A 16,306-nucleotide genomic window follows, 5' to 3' on the forward strand; every position below is an offset into this window, starting at 1 on the left:
CTGCTGTTTTCTCAGGCTGAAACACCCACCTCTTTGCACAGGACACTCTCCATTCCTTTGCCTGGGCAAATCCTCTAATCCTTCAGGTGCAGGCTTAGATGTCACTTCCCCTGAAAAGCCTCCTTTGTCCCCTCTTCTTTAGCCCCCTGTGATTCCATCTGTCACAGGACACTGAGATTGTCTGTTTGCATCTCTTTACAGTCAGAGACTGCTGATCTTGTCCCCGTAGTGCCCAGCCCAAAAGGAGTAAATGTGAGCAAATGAATGCAGTGTAGGGACTGGAAATCCCGACCACAGGACATACCGGTGGTCCCAAGTTCGCTCTGGGATGTGTGCAGGGAAAGGCAGTGAGCCTGGGGGAGGGAGAGGCAGGGCATGCTTTAGGACCACCGGGCAGAGGCAGTGGAGGGAGTGTGCTCCCCACAACCCAGGGAAACCATGTCCTTTATTGACCTAAGCCCTCCCTTCTTTGTCTTTGGTCCAGTGACCTTTGTTATTTCTGGCAAAGCTTTGAGTCACTGAGGAAGAAAACCCTTGGAAAAAATAGGCCAGCCCCAAAGACCGAGTGAGCCCTCACTGCCCGGCCTCCCAGCCTCTGGCCGGCCTGTTGGGCCTGCTCTCTGAGCTGGGCTGGAAGGGCATCTGGACTTTGCCAGGTGGAGGACGGGGTGGCCAGCCAAGGTGGAGGAAAGTGCATGTGCAGAAGCTCAGAGGGAGTGTGGCTGGTTCAGGTAACAGTGTAGAGTTTGGGGAGAGGAAGACAGGAGTCTAAGGGGTGAGCAGGAGTTTGTGGGAAAAGCCTAGAATGCCAGGCTAAGAATCTTGGACTTTGCCAAGAGTTCAATCCTTTTGCCAAATGCTCATTGCCCTCTCTGCACGCAGGCCCCACCTAGAGTTCACAGTCTGTGGGGAGAGAATAAACTCAGAATCCAGTGTGAGAAGGGATGTGATCATGGGGACCACAGAGGGGCCTCTCCCCAGCCTGCCTAGGAGGGCTTTCCTGTAGCTGAAAATTGAACAACAAACAAGACTGCATTTTCTTCCTTCCTTCTTTCTTTTTCTATTTTTCTTTCTTTCTTTCTTCCTTTTTCTTTCTTTCTTTCTTCCTTCCTTCCTTCCTTTTCTTTCTTTCTTTGTTTCTCTCTCTCTCTCTCTCTCTCTTTCTTTCTTTCTTTCTTCCATCCTTTCTCTTTTCCTTTCTTTCTTTTCCCCTTTGCTCATTTTTGCCTTCCTTCATTCAATTTTTGGATAAATCATCATTAAAGAACTACTCTGCGTCGACCACTCCGCTAGGCCAGGCTCTATGAGATGAATCAATAGGCTATGGCCCTGCTACATGAACACTACAGTCTAGTGGGCAGACAGACATGATACAGATGGTCGCACTGTATACACACATGCTCACACAAAAGAACCACAAACCTGGAAAGGTCCACAAAAACAGAAATATTTAGTGCCATGAGTAGACGTAGCAGACCTGCGATCCGCAGGATGGACAGGAGTTGGTCAGGCGGACAGCATGAAGCGCAGCATCCAGGAGGAAGGAGCAGTGCGCAGAGGCTCGGGAACAGGACGGAGAGTCACGTGCTCAAGAAAACAACAGACAAATAAACAAACAGAAGGCCAGGGCAGCTGGCCTCACTGAGCTCGAGGGAGAAGGGCACCAGATGGTCCTGGAGAGGCGGGGGATTGGTCAGGGTCCAATCAGAGAAACGGAACTGCTAGGAGTGACAGGGATTTATGACAGGGGTCTGAAATGCGCTGTGGGAGGTGGTTTACCGTCTGCCTGAGGCTGTCGTCTGCACGTCTGATCCTGGGGCCTGAAGTCGCCAGGGCAGCTAGTCGAAGGGGAAAGATGTGAAGATGGAGTCCTGAAGCTCTCAGTCCTCCAGAGCTCCTTCTCGGCGTATGCCAGTGGCTGCAGAAGTGGGGGCCCTTCACCGTGGGGCTAAGCACTCTCCCCGGCCAGGAGAAGCCCCAGGAAGGTAGGGCAGGTGGAGGAACCGTAGGACAGTTGCTTCCCTATGCCGACATGAGCGACTGCACCAGGGCCTAGGACCCTACGCTGCCCTTCCGAGTGTAAAACAATACGACTGCGCTTCCACTTCCTCCTTCCAAATCTCCCGCAAACACTCTCTTGCACTTCTTGCCCACCTGGAATATGCAGTGAAGGGAATTCTGGGAAACATAACTCCAGCATCGCTAACCTGATACACCACAAATCCACCAGAGGTGGGCAGAGGCCAGATCCTACTGGGTCTCGGTAAGCCTAGCTGATGTTTTAAGAGCAGTGGGAAGCGCTGCTTGATTCTAAGCAGGGAGGTGGGGGTGGGGAATGACCTGATGCATCCTATATTTTAAAAAGTCCCTTTGGCTGCTGTAGAGAGTGACTTAGAGAAAAGCAAGATGGAGGCAGGGATTCCAGATAAAAGTTTCCTGAAGGGATCCCGGCAAGAGAGCAGGGACGTCTAGATTCAGGGGCAGGGGGTGGGGTTGGCAGCAGAGTGGGAAATAAGCAGGTAGATAGGACTGACTTGGTAATGGGTTGAGCGTGAGGGTGGGAGAGAGGGAAGGTGATTACCGGGGATGACTCCCACGTGGCTGGTGAAAGTGCGTACTAAACTGGGAGGAACTGGAAGAGGGAGAGGTCGGGAGGTGGGAGTCTGAAGGAAGGCCGAGAGCTTGATTTTGGACACATTGAGTCTGAGGTGTGGCATCCAGGTTAGGGTTATTGGGTAGGATTTGGGGTCCAAAGAGCAGGATAGATCTGACTGTGAGAATATTCGAGAATAAATCTTGTCTAGGTAGTATCCTACCTGTGAGGTAGGAGGAAGGCGAGGTCCACTGAGGCAGAGGGTGTGAGACAGAAGAGAGAAGAACCTCAGAACCACCATGGAATTTTAAGACATGGTCCGATTTTCATTTTAGAAATATCTTTCTGACTGCAGTGTGAACGACCGTTTGGAGGGTGATGCCAGAGGGAGAGAGACCAGGTCTTGCTGACCAACTAACTTTAGGTAACTAAAACATCAAGTTTTGCTGCTTTAAGCTATGATTATATTGACTAAGAAGGCAGAATTATTTAGCTCCTGATGACCCAAAGTTCTGACTGCCTGTTATGGTATGGGGTGGGTGCTAGCTGGATAAGACCATTTCCAAACCTACATGAATGAAACCCATCCAAGGCCGTACTAGTTATTACTATTTTAATGGATGTCATAAATTTAACTGCTAAAAAGATGCAGTGGATTTGTAAAACAAAACCATTCAGAATGTAGAATTTATGGGACACCAAGGTCCTGCTGACTTCGCCTCCTCAAAATCTCACAAATCCACTCACTTCTCTCCATTCCCATTTCCACCACCGCAGCCCATCCATCATCATCTCTCAACTGATTCACTGAGCAGTCTCCCAGCTTGTCTCCAGGCTCTCCCCCTCCAGTCCATCTTCCACACGGCATCACTGCCATCTTCTCTAAGTACAAACCCAACCTTGTCATTCCAGCTAAAACCCTTCACTGGCTCCCACAGCCTCTAGGATAATGTCCAGCCTCCCCTACATGGCTCCAGACCCTGCCTGATCCTGGCCTTCTCTCTCTTTGCATGCCCCACACTCCTCTCCCCAACTCTTCCTACCCCTTGCTCTTCATCAGTCATGCACACTCAAAGAACAGCCACTGCAGGTCTCAGAATGAGCCTTGCTCTCCCCCTACAATAGGCTTTTGTAGGCGTTGCTCCTTCTCCTTGGAACATGCCAGTTTCCTCCCTGCATTCCCTCGGTCTAGCAAATTCCTACTTAGACTTCAGTATCCTTGTCTGGCCTGACCACATCTGGATACCAGCCCCCTCACCCCCACCATGCTGCCATAGCCCTTTGTGGGCTCCTGTCGGGGAATGTACCCTCCTGTGCTGTAATGCTTGTCTCTTTCTCCTTAGATAAGACAGGGGCCATTTCTTCCTTCCTTCCTTTCTTTTTTTCCCAATTTCCAAAGACTTTAACTGGCAAATATGTTTTAGAAAAGAAAGATTGATTCTACTGCTTCCAAGTTAGTGAAATGAAGAGCTGTGTCCAGGGACACATCGAGTGGTGTCAAAGGGACTGCTGCTTTGTCCCCCTGTTATCCATAGATCCAGTCAAAAGCAAAAGGCTTGTGGTCACCAACCCTTCAGGCTTAAACCACAGGCTGGTTTCCCTTTCAGCACTTTTTACTGAATCGCTGTGTGAATGATGCTCCTGCCAAGTTGGATGCGGAAGTCCCCTCAAATGGTGCCTGGTTTAGATTCCACTGGATTGATCTCCCCAGGCGTCACTGGCCCTGTCTTCCCCAGATTCAGCCCCTCCCAGACCGTGGCCACACCGGCCCCGAGCTCGTGTGTTTCTCCAACCCCGGGAAGAACGGGCAGTCTTTCAGGTCAGTGCACTGCTCTTCAGGCTTTCCTCAGAGGCTGAGCAGCTTCAAGGCCACAAGGCAGAATCCCTTCTGCTGGAAGCACTTGACCATCCTGCCCCCCAGCGGCATGCCCTCCAACTTGATGGCAATGAGGATGCGCTCCAAGTTGGCCGTGGTCCCAGAAGACGGCAGGGCAAGCGGTGGGTGTACTGTGGGGCCACAGCTGAAGGCCTATACCTCAGTGCCCAGCACAAAACCTGGCATGTGGTAGTTGGTCAAAAAATGTTCACTAAGAATCAAAGGGATCTTTGCAGAGCTTAGATGGGAAAATTTGGGAATATTTGGACCAATCTCAATGAAAGTCAGGAGACAGCCATGCTTTCCCATCTCCCCACAGAGTCTGCCTTGCAAGAGGATGACAGACAGGTATGGGCTCCATACCACAGCCCCATCCCAAAAGCAGAGCTGTCTTCATGGACCCTGAGCCACACAGAGATGTGGAGGGGTGCTCCCCTTCTTGCTCTCCATACCAAGGCCACACTGCTCTGTACCACTGCCATCTTCTGTCTCCACAGGCTGGGAAGGCCACCCTGCCCGGCTGGACCCACTCCATGCAGGATGCGAAGGGCCCGCTCCACTTTCTCCACAGACCAGAGGAGGGTCTGGGGTGCCCCTCTCCCCTCTACTGCAGCCAAACGGAGCCCCAGCTGGGCCTGGAGCCAGAGAGATAAGAAGATCCAGTCACTCTCAATTTCCCACAAACTTGACACTCAGTTCCTGTTGCAGAAAAAACAAATCACCTTCCACTCTTGAGCTATCGGGAAATCACAGTGTCTCAGAGTCACAGGGACCCTGATAGAGCACTGAGTCTGACCTCCCTATCCTCTGCTCCCCACTCAGCCACTCATTGTGCAAATGGGGAAACTGAGGCACAGAGACAGGTGAGGGCTTGATCAGGCCCACACTGAGAGTCAGTAAGAGAGTTGGGGTCATAAACCCAGGTCTCCTGTTCCTGGCTTCATATTCTTTCCAACCTCCAGGTTGAATAAATACCTGAGAGTTCACCGCTGCACACATGAGGACCTGCTGCACTCTCACTCCGCTGGCATACCTCCTGTGACAGGGGGCTCAGCACCTCCAGGCAATCTAGACAGCTCTCAGTGTTAGGAAGGCCTTCTCCACCCTGAGCCTGAACCGCCTCCTACCCCCTGGGAACTTGTCTGGGGACTCACAGGGCCTAGGGAGATTCATGTGGAAGGAAAAAATGGATAATACTATATTCCTTGGAATTCTCTGGGATGGGAGAGGCAGACTGACAGCCCTCCTTCCTGCAAGGAAAGTTGTGGATGGCGGCAGGAAGGGGTCAGGGAGCATCCCCTGGATTACATTTCCCAGAAGGCTGAGGAGGGGGCACAGGTCAGGAGCTTGGAGTTTGGAAGGTGGGGTGTTCTATGGGGCAACTTATAAAGTTGGGAAAAGCTGTGACCCCTCCCCCGTGACACCCTTAAATCTTCGGTAAAGTGACAAAGCATGGCAAAGTTCCCAGGGCGATCGAGTTTTTGTAGGAAAAGGAGAAGGGCCAAGTTTTGTGTGCGGGTCTGATGGTTTGACACAGTATGGTTGACTCTCCTGGTTGACTCTCTTGAGCAGGGACAGAGAAGTATGACAAACAGCTGTGGGACTGCTGAGCAGTCCGAGGTCCTGACCAAGTGTCCCCCACATCTCCTGGGAGCATGGAAGGCCCAAGGGGCCCATGGATAACACACAAAGATTGTCTGTGCCACCCGGTCAACCATTCTTTCCTTCATTTGGCAAGTATTTCTTGAATGCTGGCAATGTGCATTGGGCCCCGGGGCACTATTATCAACAGACTTGGTATCTTGGATGCTCTGCCCTGTATTTTCGGCTGGTAGCTCTTAAAAGGGTGTCTCACTGCCCCAAAGAGTCTGCAGGTTCCTCAAGCGCTGGAGCTTCCTTCTGCCTTGTCCCCATCACCCCGTTCACACTGAGTCTCCAGGGGTGAGTTCAGGGATTCACGGGCAGGCACAATTTCATCACCCACATTCACTATCAGTCATTCAATCAGTCAAACACAGCAATGGCCCAACTCTTACGTGCTCTCAATCCCTGGAACCAAATCAGGCAGACCCAGAGAGGCTCAGCCCGAGGTCACCAAGTCTATCCCTCTGCCTCTAGAGCAGGCTAAAACCTAGGCTGGTCAATAAGAGGGGCCAGGACAGAGGAAGAATGAGAGTCTGGGAGGCAGGAGAGCTGAATCTGAGATGGAGTCTGCCGCTGGCCTGCTGTGTGGTGGGCAGTAACGGTAACGTGCTTTGGCAGCAATTTAGAACCCTTTCTCTCATTTGATCCTCTCAGCAACCTGGGAGTTAGGCAAGGCAGGGTCTATTATCACCATTTTACAGAGGAGGATGTTGAGGCCTGGAGAAGTCAAGTGGCTGGCCCAAGGTCACAGAGCTGGTGAGTGGTGGCGCCAGGATTTGAGGCCAGGTCTGTCTGGTTGCAGAGTCCCCCTTCTCCCCTCTGTAGCACAGTGCCCCTGGGGCACATACTCCAGATGCTGCTGCGTTGTCTCCAACTGACAGGAGCACCAGATCTGAACTGATTCATGAACTGATGGCTCCAGCCTCCCTGCATCCCCCGCCTGATGAATCTGCCAGCTCTTCTACCCCAGCACCGCTGGCCAGTGACCAAGGAGAGGACAAGAAGGCAGGATGGGAGTTAGGGGGTGGGCAGAGGAGACGGAGCAGAGGCAGACAGGAAGGTCTTAGAGCATCTATCACCAGGGCCAATTCCCCCCGGGATCTCAGCTGCTGTCTGGTCTGCCTGTGGACCAAGTTCCCATCCAAAAGTTGGCCTGCCTGACAACCTGTCAGTCACTCTCCCGGGTGAACTCCTTCCCAGGATCCCTTGGCCTCCAGGCCTGCTGGGACCCAAGCAAATGGGCCAAGCATAGCTGGGCTCTGACGGGGAAGAGAAGCAGCCACTCAGACATCAACAACAGACGGACATATGTCTGAGGAGTTGGCCAGATCTGCCGCCTGCTTTTTTGGGCTGATTCCTTAGCCCATTGTCCCCCCCTTAGATTCCCTAAGCTCCTTGCAAAGCCTTACTGGGTTTTCCTGGGTTTATGGGGTGCGACTTCTTGTCAGCGTGCCTCCCTCCCTTGGCCTTCATCTTCACCTCAGTGTCAGTCAAGAGCTCATGCCCTCAACTCCTGTGTTGGCCTGCTTGGCTGGACTTGCATGACCACCACACACCCTGCCCTGTCACATCCTGTTGGCCCCAGAGTGCCCAGAACCAGGAAGAAAGGAGGGGAGGAAGGACCTGGACCAACAGAGTGGGGTCATGCTGCCAAGGTGGACTCTAGGGAGGAGGGTGACTGCTCCAGTCTCTGAACTGGCTCCGTCTTAACCTGCGTCCACTGGTGCCTGCTCTGCACCCGACCTGCACCGCTCCGTCACAGACAGGTATGAGATCGGTCAGCTCCTGAGGGGTTTCTAGACTGTTGGGGACCACAGCTCAGTTAACAAATAACTAAAAGACAGGTGATAATTGCTCTGAGAGAGGCTGAGGGAGGCCAGTGTAGAAGGAAGGCCTAAGGAAGGGGTAAGTAAGCCTTATAGAAAGAGTTCAATCTGGACTCAGACAGAGCTGAATTCAGATGACATCTTGCCATTGTTCACTAGCTTCTTTAAGTTCCAGTGTCTTATCTGTTAACCGGCATGATAATATTACCCATCTCACAGCATCGCTCCAAGGATCGGACAGTAAAATGGGAGATCTCTTTGGGAGATCAAGTGGAAGGCTGGATAGCTTCATGGAGGAGGCAGTACTTAAAGGACAAATGGGAGCTGCGAACTACTCAGGCAGCAGGTGGGCATCTGACCACTCAGGAAGGTTAGCTGAGGAGACCTCAGAATCAGCCCAGGCAACACCTTTTCTGAGAAGCCGGGCCTGTTCCCACTTGCTGTGCAGCACTGCCCTGTCCGTCTGTCTTTGCCATGAGCCTGGAAGTTGTCCAAGGGCTAGGGCCTGCCTCATTCACCGTGACACCCACAGTGCCCGCTGCCAATGGCATTCAGTGGAGGTATATGGAAATAATTGAAGATGACTCTGCAGAACGAAAAATAGGAGAAAAGGGATAGAAAGAGAAGAAACAGAAGGGAGCTAACATTTTTAGCCCCACTATGTGTCAGGCATTAGGTTGGCTCCTCATGATCAGGTTTAGTTCTCCCAAGAGACTGCCGTGTACTTCATTCTCCGCTTTACAGATAAGGAAATGGAGGCTCCCAGGGGCCCCCTGACTTGATAGAGGTCAGGCAGCAGGAAAGTAGCAGCCCCAGGGCTCCATGCTCCCCTGGTGGATCTGCAGGCCCTTTCCGTCATCCTGGGCTACCCCCATTTGGCCTAAGGATATTTGACCAGAGCCCCAGGACCCAGAGGGCGGCCCCTCCCAGTCCATCCTCTACTCGCACTCCAGCTGTGCAAACAGACTCCAGCTGAGAGCTTCCAAGAAAGGCTGGGGGGCAGTCTGGCAGGTCGGACAGGTCAGGGTGAGCTGGGCTTTCCCGAGAACAACTCCCACCCCGAGGTGGCCTAGAATACGTCCCTCCCCAGGCTCACTGGGGAGAGGGACTGAGAGCCTGGCTGGATGACGCCAGGTGTCATCTCAGCCAGCAAGCTGACTCTAAAAGTAACTCTGCCCACCTCCCTGCTCCACGTGTAACAGGGCCCCTCCCTGGGCAGCTCTGCAGACGGGACTCTGCGAATCCCAGGTATCACAGCAAGCCCCAGGTGGGTGTGACATCAGAGGTCATGCACCTCCCACTGCACCACCATGCCACTGGGTGCCACAGGAGGGACGGAATGCTGGGAAATCCATTGGCTTGCTCCCTCTGCCTGATTGCATCCTTTTTTTCCACCCTCTTTCTCCCTCAGAGTCTTACCTTTCACAGCGCTAGCTTCATCCCTCCGCTTTCCTACCTCCAGGGCCCATGCAAGGCCAGATGTTGTTATCCTAAGGGTCCTGTCACCAGTCCTGCAACAATCCTAGGCAGGGAGTGAGAGCTGGAGAAAAGATCTCTCTGCAAAGAGCCCGATGCAGGATCCCCACCGTCCACACCCGCAGTCAGAACTTCCCAGCCTGACGTGGCAGAGCGCGAGTTTCCTTAATTGAGTGATTTTGTCTCTGAAGGACCAGATAACCCGCCTCTAGGAGAGAATGGGCAGGAAGATTGATTCATTCACAGGAAGCCAAACCCAGGCTGCCACATGTACATCCAGCAGTGGGAGGGACACGCGCTCCCCATCTGCACTTGGCTCTCAGACAAGCCAACACAGTCTTGCACATACCACCCAGGGAGTCAGGATCCACCCTGCCCATGGGCTGGCACCAACATAAAGGGAAGCATGACCTTGTCAGGGGATCCCGCCATCCCTCCCCTGAGGCTTCCCACAAACTCGCCCCTTTGTGATCTCCCCTATGAGTCAGGGAAGCCATTCCACAGGGGGGATCTTCCCAGCTCAAGAAAACACACCCCATCCTCCCTATGGGCAGAGTGCAGTGCAGGGAATCAGCCAGTCCAAGGCAGACCCTGGAATTCACAAAGGCTTCACCAACCACTCCACAGACTTTTAATGCTTACCTACTACGTGCTAGACCCATGGGATGGAGGATGGGGTGGCAGAGGAACGAAAGAGTTTGGAGTCGGAAAACACTGGCCTTTTCACTTCATTACTCATGTCAGACTAAGACTCAACAAATATTTCTTGCATCCCAACTATGTGTTGGCCACGTTCACATGGAGTTATTTCATTAGCTCAATTCTCTATATTGTAGATGTGAAAACTGGGACCCAGAGAATGTGTCATTTGTCCAACGTGTGCAACTACTGGCTTGATTTGCTCATATGTAAAATGGGTTCATAGCAGTGTCCACCTTACAGGGTTGTGAGGATAAAGGAGTGAATTTACGTAAAGATCTTTGAACAGGGGCTGGCACAAAGTAAGTAGTCGATAAACGTTACTAACAGTTGAAGTCCTTGTCATAAGTTCTGTTTATAGGAATAGCAGGAATTGAACTCAAATAACTCAAACCTCATTTTCCCCTCTCCGTACCGGGCTTCTTTTGTATTTTGTTGGTTTATAAATATTGCCAACAAATAGTCGCTGGGCATCAACTCTATACTAGGGGCATTGGGAAGTGCGAGCAGCTCTAGGTCTGGTGTTCAAAGCCCCGCATGAACCTGCCCGCTCTCCCTCCCCAGCCTCATCTCCCTCTCTTCCCTTAAGCAAACGCTTTCCTCGGTCACACTGAACAAGAACCACTTCTCAACTGAGCCACCCCCTGGTTCTCCTGCTTCCAGGCTTTTCTTCAGACTTAAGACTTTCAATTTCTGTTTCTGTGGGCTCTGAAGTCCCAGGAGTTGTACCCAGGGGTACTTCTGCTGGCATAAATCTTGACGTCTATGTGACATGAGAGAGATCAGCTGGCTTTCACGTCAGAGCCGTGGCACCAAACTGCGGCTCTGCCACTCTGGCTACATGACCTTGAACAAGTTACTTCATCTCCTGAACCCACGTGTTCTTACATGAGAAGTGTGTGCAGCCATCCTCACATAGATTGCATTGAGTGAAAGACTGTGGAGAGAGCGGTCCAGCCCTTTAAGTTTTCAATTCACACACACACAAACTACATTAAGAGATACGGTTTCCTCAGTTTTTAATTTTCTTCCATGAGCTTTTATGCCTACTATATCTTAACCACACTGAAATCCAATTAATGGCAGCATAAACTTAACACCAGCCAAGATATTTGGTCATTTTGAACTTCATCTCAAAGTAGTTCATGACACATTCAGAGCATCTCAAATCCCAGGGGAGGGATCCCTGAGCATCTTCGAGAATTCCCTCAGTCTTGTCTTCAGCATGTAGCCACAGCCCACTCCATCTTTCAAGGCTCATCCCCAAGTTGAATTACTACTATGGTGTCACTCTCTGTGTATTATAAGCTCCTTAGGGAAAGAGGCTGGGTCTGATTCATCACACAGAGTCTAAGGAAGCACCCCACAAATCCTTGAATGGGCCACCATCGTTCCCGCCATCCATCCGTCCATCTATCCATCCATCCGTCCGTCCATCTGATCACTCACTCATCAGGTGTGAGTTAAGGACCTTGTCTTGTGCAGGGAATTCCTCCTTCAAAAGGTGACAGCCTCCACTGTCTCTGTCCTCTTGCATTCTTTCCTTCCCCGGGATCCATCTGGCCAGGTCTGTCACTCTCTCTGGGGTCCTCTGCCTTCCTGAGTTCAAATTCAGTGCAGCCCCATCCAAGCAGGGCCTCACACCTCCATGCAGGTGGAAGTTGGGCCTGGCACCTTGGAAGGAACAATGTCTTGTGCTCCACAGCTGGAGGCCTTAAAGGACATCTGGATGGACCATCAGTTGCCCTCTCAGCGTTTCAAGCCCCAGGGTGCCAAATCTGAGCTTAGGCAGATAAGGAAGCTAGATTTTCATGTGCACATTTGGTTTCGGGGGAAGGGAGGCTAGGGAAAGGCCAGAGCTCACTTAGCCTAGAAAATCCTTCTTATCTACAAGTCCTTTGAAGTGGGGCAGCTCTCAGAGACTGGCAGCCAGAGGGGAGCCTTTTCTCCACATCCAGTTCTCCATCATTCCTCAGCTGGAGAGGCTGGGACCGTCCTGGAGTAATTCTGGGATTTCCGAAGCTCACAAGTCATTCATTCACTCAGCAAGCACTTCTAAATCTAGCAAGTGCTGGGCCCCGTGCTAAAGGCTAAGAAGACTGAGATGAATCAGACCCGCATGCTTATTTGCAACCACAGAAGCTCTCAAATTGCTCCCCGCCCAAGAAGGGATGTAGACATGGAAGTAGAGACAGTGCACTGGAGTGCTTACAGTCTTAGTTCCTGGTCTGGAATTTGATGCCTAAACACCCCTGCGATGTCCACGCATGCAATGGGGTCTCAAGCCCCTGACCATGCACTTCCCAGGGTGGGGGAAACGGTTCCCCCATTCCCTCTCACCTGCACCCCCCTCCCCCAGCAGCTTGTTGCAACACGGGACCCTCTGACTGGTAGACTGTGCTGCTTCCCTCAGAGCCAAATCCTGCCCGCTCTGCTCCTCCCACAGGTCCTAACCCTGACCTCTGGGCTTGCCAGAATCTCTCTGGTTGCACCCGTCCTGGGACAGCCGTGAAGAGAACTAGAGGCAATGTCAGGTTCCTATAAAGCTCAAGAAAAGATTGTTTTGCTGCAGAAAAGCCACTCTAGCAGCAGGGAGCAGGAGGCATGCCACGTCTGTGGGCTGGAGCCCAGGAACATGCCAGGTGAGAGCTGATTCACCTGGGCCAGGCGGGAGCCAAGCTGGGACAAACCAGAAGGCCTCTGGGGTGGGGGAGACTCAATGGGAGGTCACACTGCGCATTGGGAGAGAAGAGGCTGACCTAGAGGCCAGCCAGAGAGAGCGCCCCACTAATGAAGGAGGCTCATCCCTCCCTGGGGCTAACAGCAGAGATAAGGCCAGTGAAAAGCAGAAAACAGACAGCAGGCGCAGCTTTCCAGCCCCCAGGCCCTGGCTCCCTCCTCCTCCAGCCAGATGTGCTCCCTCCCTCAGCTTCTCCTTCCTAAGGCATCTATTCTCAGGCTTCTAAAGTCCCTGCCTTAGCAGCTAGAGGACAAGGGGGGCACCTGGTTCATCCCTGTCCCATCCCAGCCCCACCCCTCCCTGTGCCTTGCCCAGGACCTGCACGTGGCAGAGTCTCAGCAAATGGACACTGAATCAAACATTGCACTGGTTTCTTTGGTTGTAGCTGGTGTGGAAGCTGTGTGTCTAAGGAGTAGAGGTCAGCCACCTTTAGGGTTAGGAGACCGAGGCCTTAGCCCTGGCTCTGCCAGTCACTTAGCTTGCTCAAGGGTGACGTTGAGCAGGTCATTTTCTTCTATGGGACTCAGTTTCTCCATCTTGGAGGACCACGCCAGACAACTCTGAGTCCTACTAGCCATAAAATGCTCCATCATGGTCCAGGAGGCCCCTCTCCACATTTATCTGGTACATCCTATGTCCCCTATCAGAGACATCTGGGAAGGCTACCATCTCCTTTCTCCCAGGGCACCTCCATCCTGCCGTGAGACTATTTCTGAGCCCCGGGAACCAAAGGAGGAATGTGTCCAAATCAAGCCAAGTCACCTTTGCTATTTAAAACCCCGCTCTGCGCAGCAATGGTGGAGGCCGGGAGGAGAGGCAAATCCCCACTCATTTGGGAGGCCACTTCGCGGTGGCTCTAAATTCCCCAGGATTAAGAGACCTCCAGCACCAGCATCCCACTGCCCTTTTCTCTAATGCTCCCCTGAGGCCACTCGGCTGATTGGAATGTTCAGCCCACCCCCTCAGTGGCCAGGCAGGATAAGCTGCCTCTCTGGGGACACTCTGCTGCCTGTCCTGTTTCCCAGAACTAATCCATGTTGACAGTCCTGGCCCAGGCATTCCCAAAGGGCCCGAGTCCTGAAGCACAGAAGGCCGGACCCTCCAGGGATCCAAGGGCAGCCTGGGGTGAAGCAGGCTGAGATAGAGCCAACCGAGGGTGACTGGTAAGCCTCGTGCCACAAGCTCTTGCATCCTAGCATATGCAAGCCGGGGGGCCCTTCCAGACAGTGTCATGCACCCTCACTGTACAAATGAAGAAGTGAGGCTCAGAGACGGCAGAGCACCTGCCCAAAGTCACACCATAGGTCTGTGATGAGGTTAGGACTCAGATCCAGGTTTCAGTTATTCATTTATCCCATAATCTTTTTTTTTTTTCTTATCATCTGCCAAGTTCCAAGACTGACACTTGGGATACTGAAATAAATTTGTATTCATTTAACAAATACCTGTATAAAACTGACTATAGTGCCAGCCACTATTCTAAGCACTTTAGAAATATTATCTCATTTAATCCTCCTAGAACCCTGAAGGCAAGTTTTATTATCCCCAATTTACAAACGAGAAGGTTAAAACTCCAGGAGCTGAAGTGAGTTTCCCAGGGTCACCCAGCTAAGATAACTAGTTTAGATATGAACTCAGGTCTGTCCTGGGCTCCTTCCCTTATTCTGTATCGTTCAGTTGGAGGCAAGAGAAGTTAGGTCAAGTACCGTGCAGTGCTGGCAGTGGGGGATGAAGCCCACGGGGCAGCGTGGTTGGGCAGGCAAGCTCTGAGGGCATCAGGCTCACACAAAGCTGGGAGGTGGCCCCAAGCACAGGCCTGCTCCAGCAGCCGCACCTCTGCCCCAGAGTGGCCGCGATGCTTGACTCCAGGGAACCCTGTTTGCTATGCATTCGATGTGAATTGTGTTCTAGGGCTGCACACTGCAGCAGGACCCTGTGCACCCACACAGGTGACTGTCAGCCAGGTGTGAGCCTGTCACTCATTCAAGGCCGCTGTTCTGGAGTGACGACTCCTCAGACCAGAAGAGAGGCCTTGCCAGCCCCGGAGGTGATGCCCGCCAGCCGCAGCCCCCACCAGTTCTGCAAGATCACGCCGAGGGCAGCCTGCGGGTCGTATGTCTAGACACTCAGACTGAGAATGGGGTTCGGCATCTTGGGAGAAGTTTCCTGAATTCTTTTTACCTTCGGGAATGGAAACTGACCTAACAGAGAATTTGTTCTAATTATACAGAAATAAGGAGAATTGAACGAGAGATCCTCAAGGCCGAACTCTTCAGTAGGGCTTCTCCTGCACTCTCCCTTTGTCTGTCTCTCCAGTGAGAAACCCCAGAGTGCAGACTCTGTGCCAGCTCCTGGCTGGGCAGCTGGCACAGAGAGGGTTAGCCTGGGGCCCTGCCCAGCAGAAGTGCCCATCTAGTGGAGCAGTGAACAGTGAACCCAAGAGCTCAGCCCGTGATGGTCCTGGGCCATCAGTAAGGAAGCTGGAGGGGAGGAGGGCAAAGGAGCGCAGGCGCCCTGGAGCCCAGCCTAGAGGTCAGGGACAAAAGACAAAGGGCAGGTTGGAGTCCTCTTCCCTCCCTTCTTCTCACACTGCGGGGGCCCAGCAGAAATGCCACCTCCTTCAGGAAATCTGGCTTCTTCAGGGCACACTGATGGTCACTCAACACGTACTCAACAAACATTGATTGAGAGTAGAACGGTGAGCAAGAGAGACAGGCCGCACTCTCATGGTGCTCATGGCTGCTCCCTTCTATAAGAAGTCTTTACACACATTTCACCCAGCAAACCAACTCAGAGGGTGTGTGTGTGTGTGTGTGTGTGTGTGTCTGTGTGTGTGTGTATCTGTGTGTGTGTTTTCTTGCTCTTAGGCATTTCCCAAGTTTCTTTCAAGAAGTAGTCAAGTATCACGATTAAGAACCTAGCCTCTGGAATCTGACATCACTTTTGGATCCAGACGAAGTCGTCCCTGTGTAACCTTGATCCAGCCACTTAGTCTCTTTGAGTCTCAGTTCCATTTGTCAAATTGGTACAAGGACAGTTACCTGAGAAGGCTGTGTGGATGAAATAAAGGAATCCACGTTAGTTACTTAACCCAGCTTGTCATGAACAGGGACAGGCTCCACTGCTGGTCCCAGAGGCCCCACAGTGTCAGACGTTCCCTCTACTTATTTCGTACTTTGCAAATGTCTAGTGCTTGCCTGTTCTTTGGCAGGGAATGGAGGGTAAATGTGCATGGTATTTAAAAAATTTTTTCCTTACGGTAAAATATACATAACATAAAATTTTCCATTTTAACCATTTTTAAGTGCACAATTCAGTGGCATTAAGTACATTCACAATGTTGTACAAGCATCGCCACTATCCATCTTTAGAACTTTCTCATCATCCCAATCAGAAGCCCTCCTCCCCATAAACAATAACTCCCCATTTCCCCTCCTCCTGCCCTGTAACCG

At 52.1% G+C, this 16,306-nt stretch overlaps 1 long non-coding RNA gene across 1 annotated transcript in view; it reads right to left on the reverse strand.

The window, feature by feature from the left end:
* LOC139079178 (uncharacterized) overlaps positions 1-9,590 on the reverse strand; it is a 53,364-nt gene extending 43,774 nt beyond the window's left edge. The window contains exon 1 of the long non-coding RNA XR_011532547.1: positions 9,359-9,590. This is a non-coding gene — a long non-coding RNA (uncharacterized lncRNA). The remainder of the gene's footprint in view (positions 1-9,358) is intronic.
* Positions 9,591-16,306: the final 6,716 nt, after the last annotated feature.

The sequence above is a fragment of the Equus przewalskii genome, chromosome 2, assembly GCF_037783145.1.
Source record: "Equus przewalskii isolate Varuska chromosome 2, EquPr2, whole genome shotgun sequence".
Classification (NCBI taxonomy): Eukaryota; Metazoa; Chordata; class Mammalia; order Perissodactyla; family Equidae; genus Equus; species Equus przewalskii.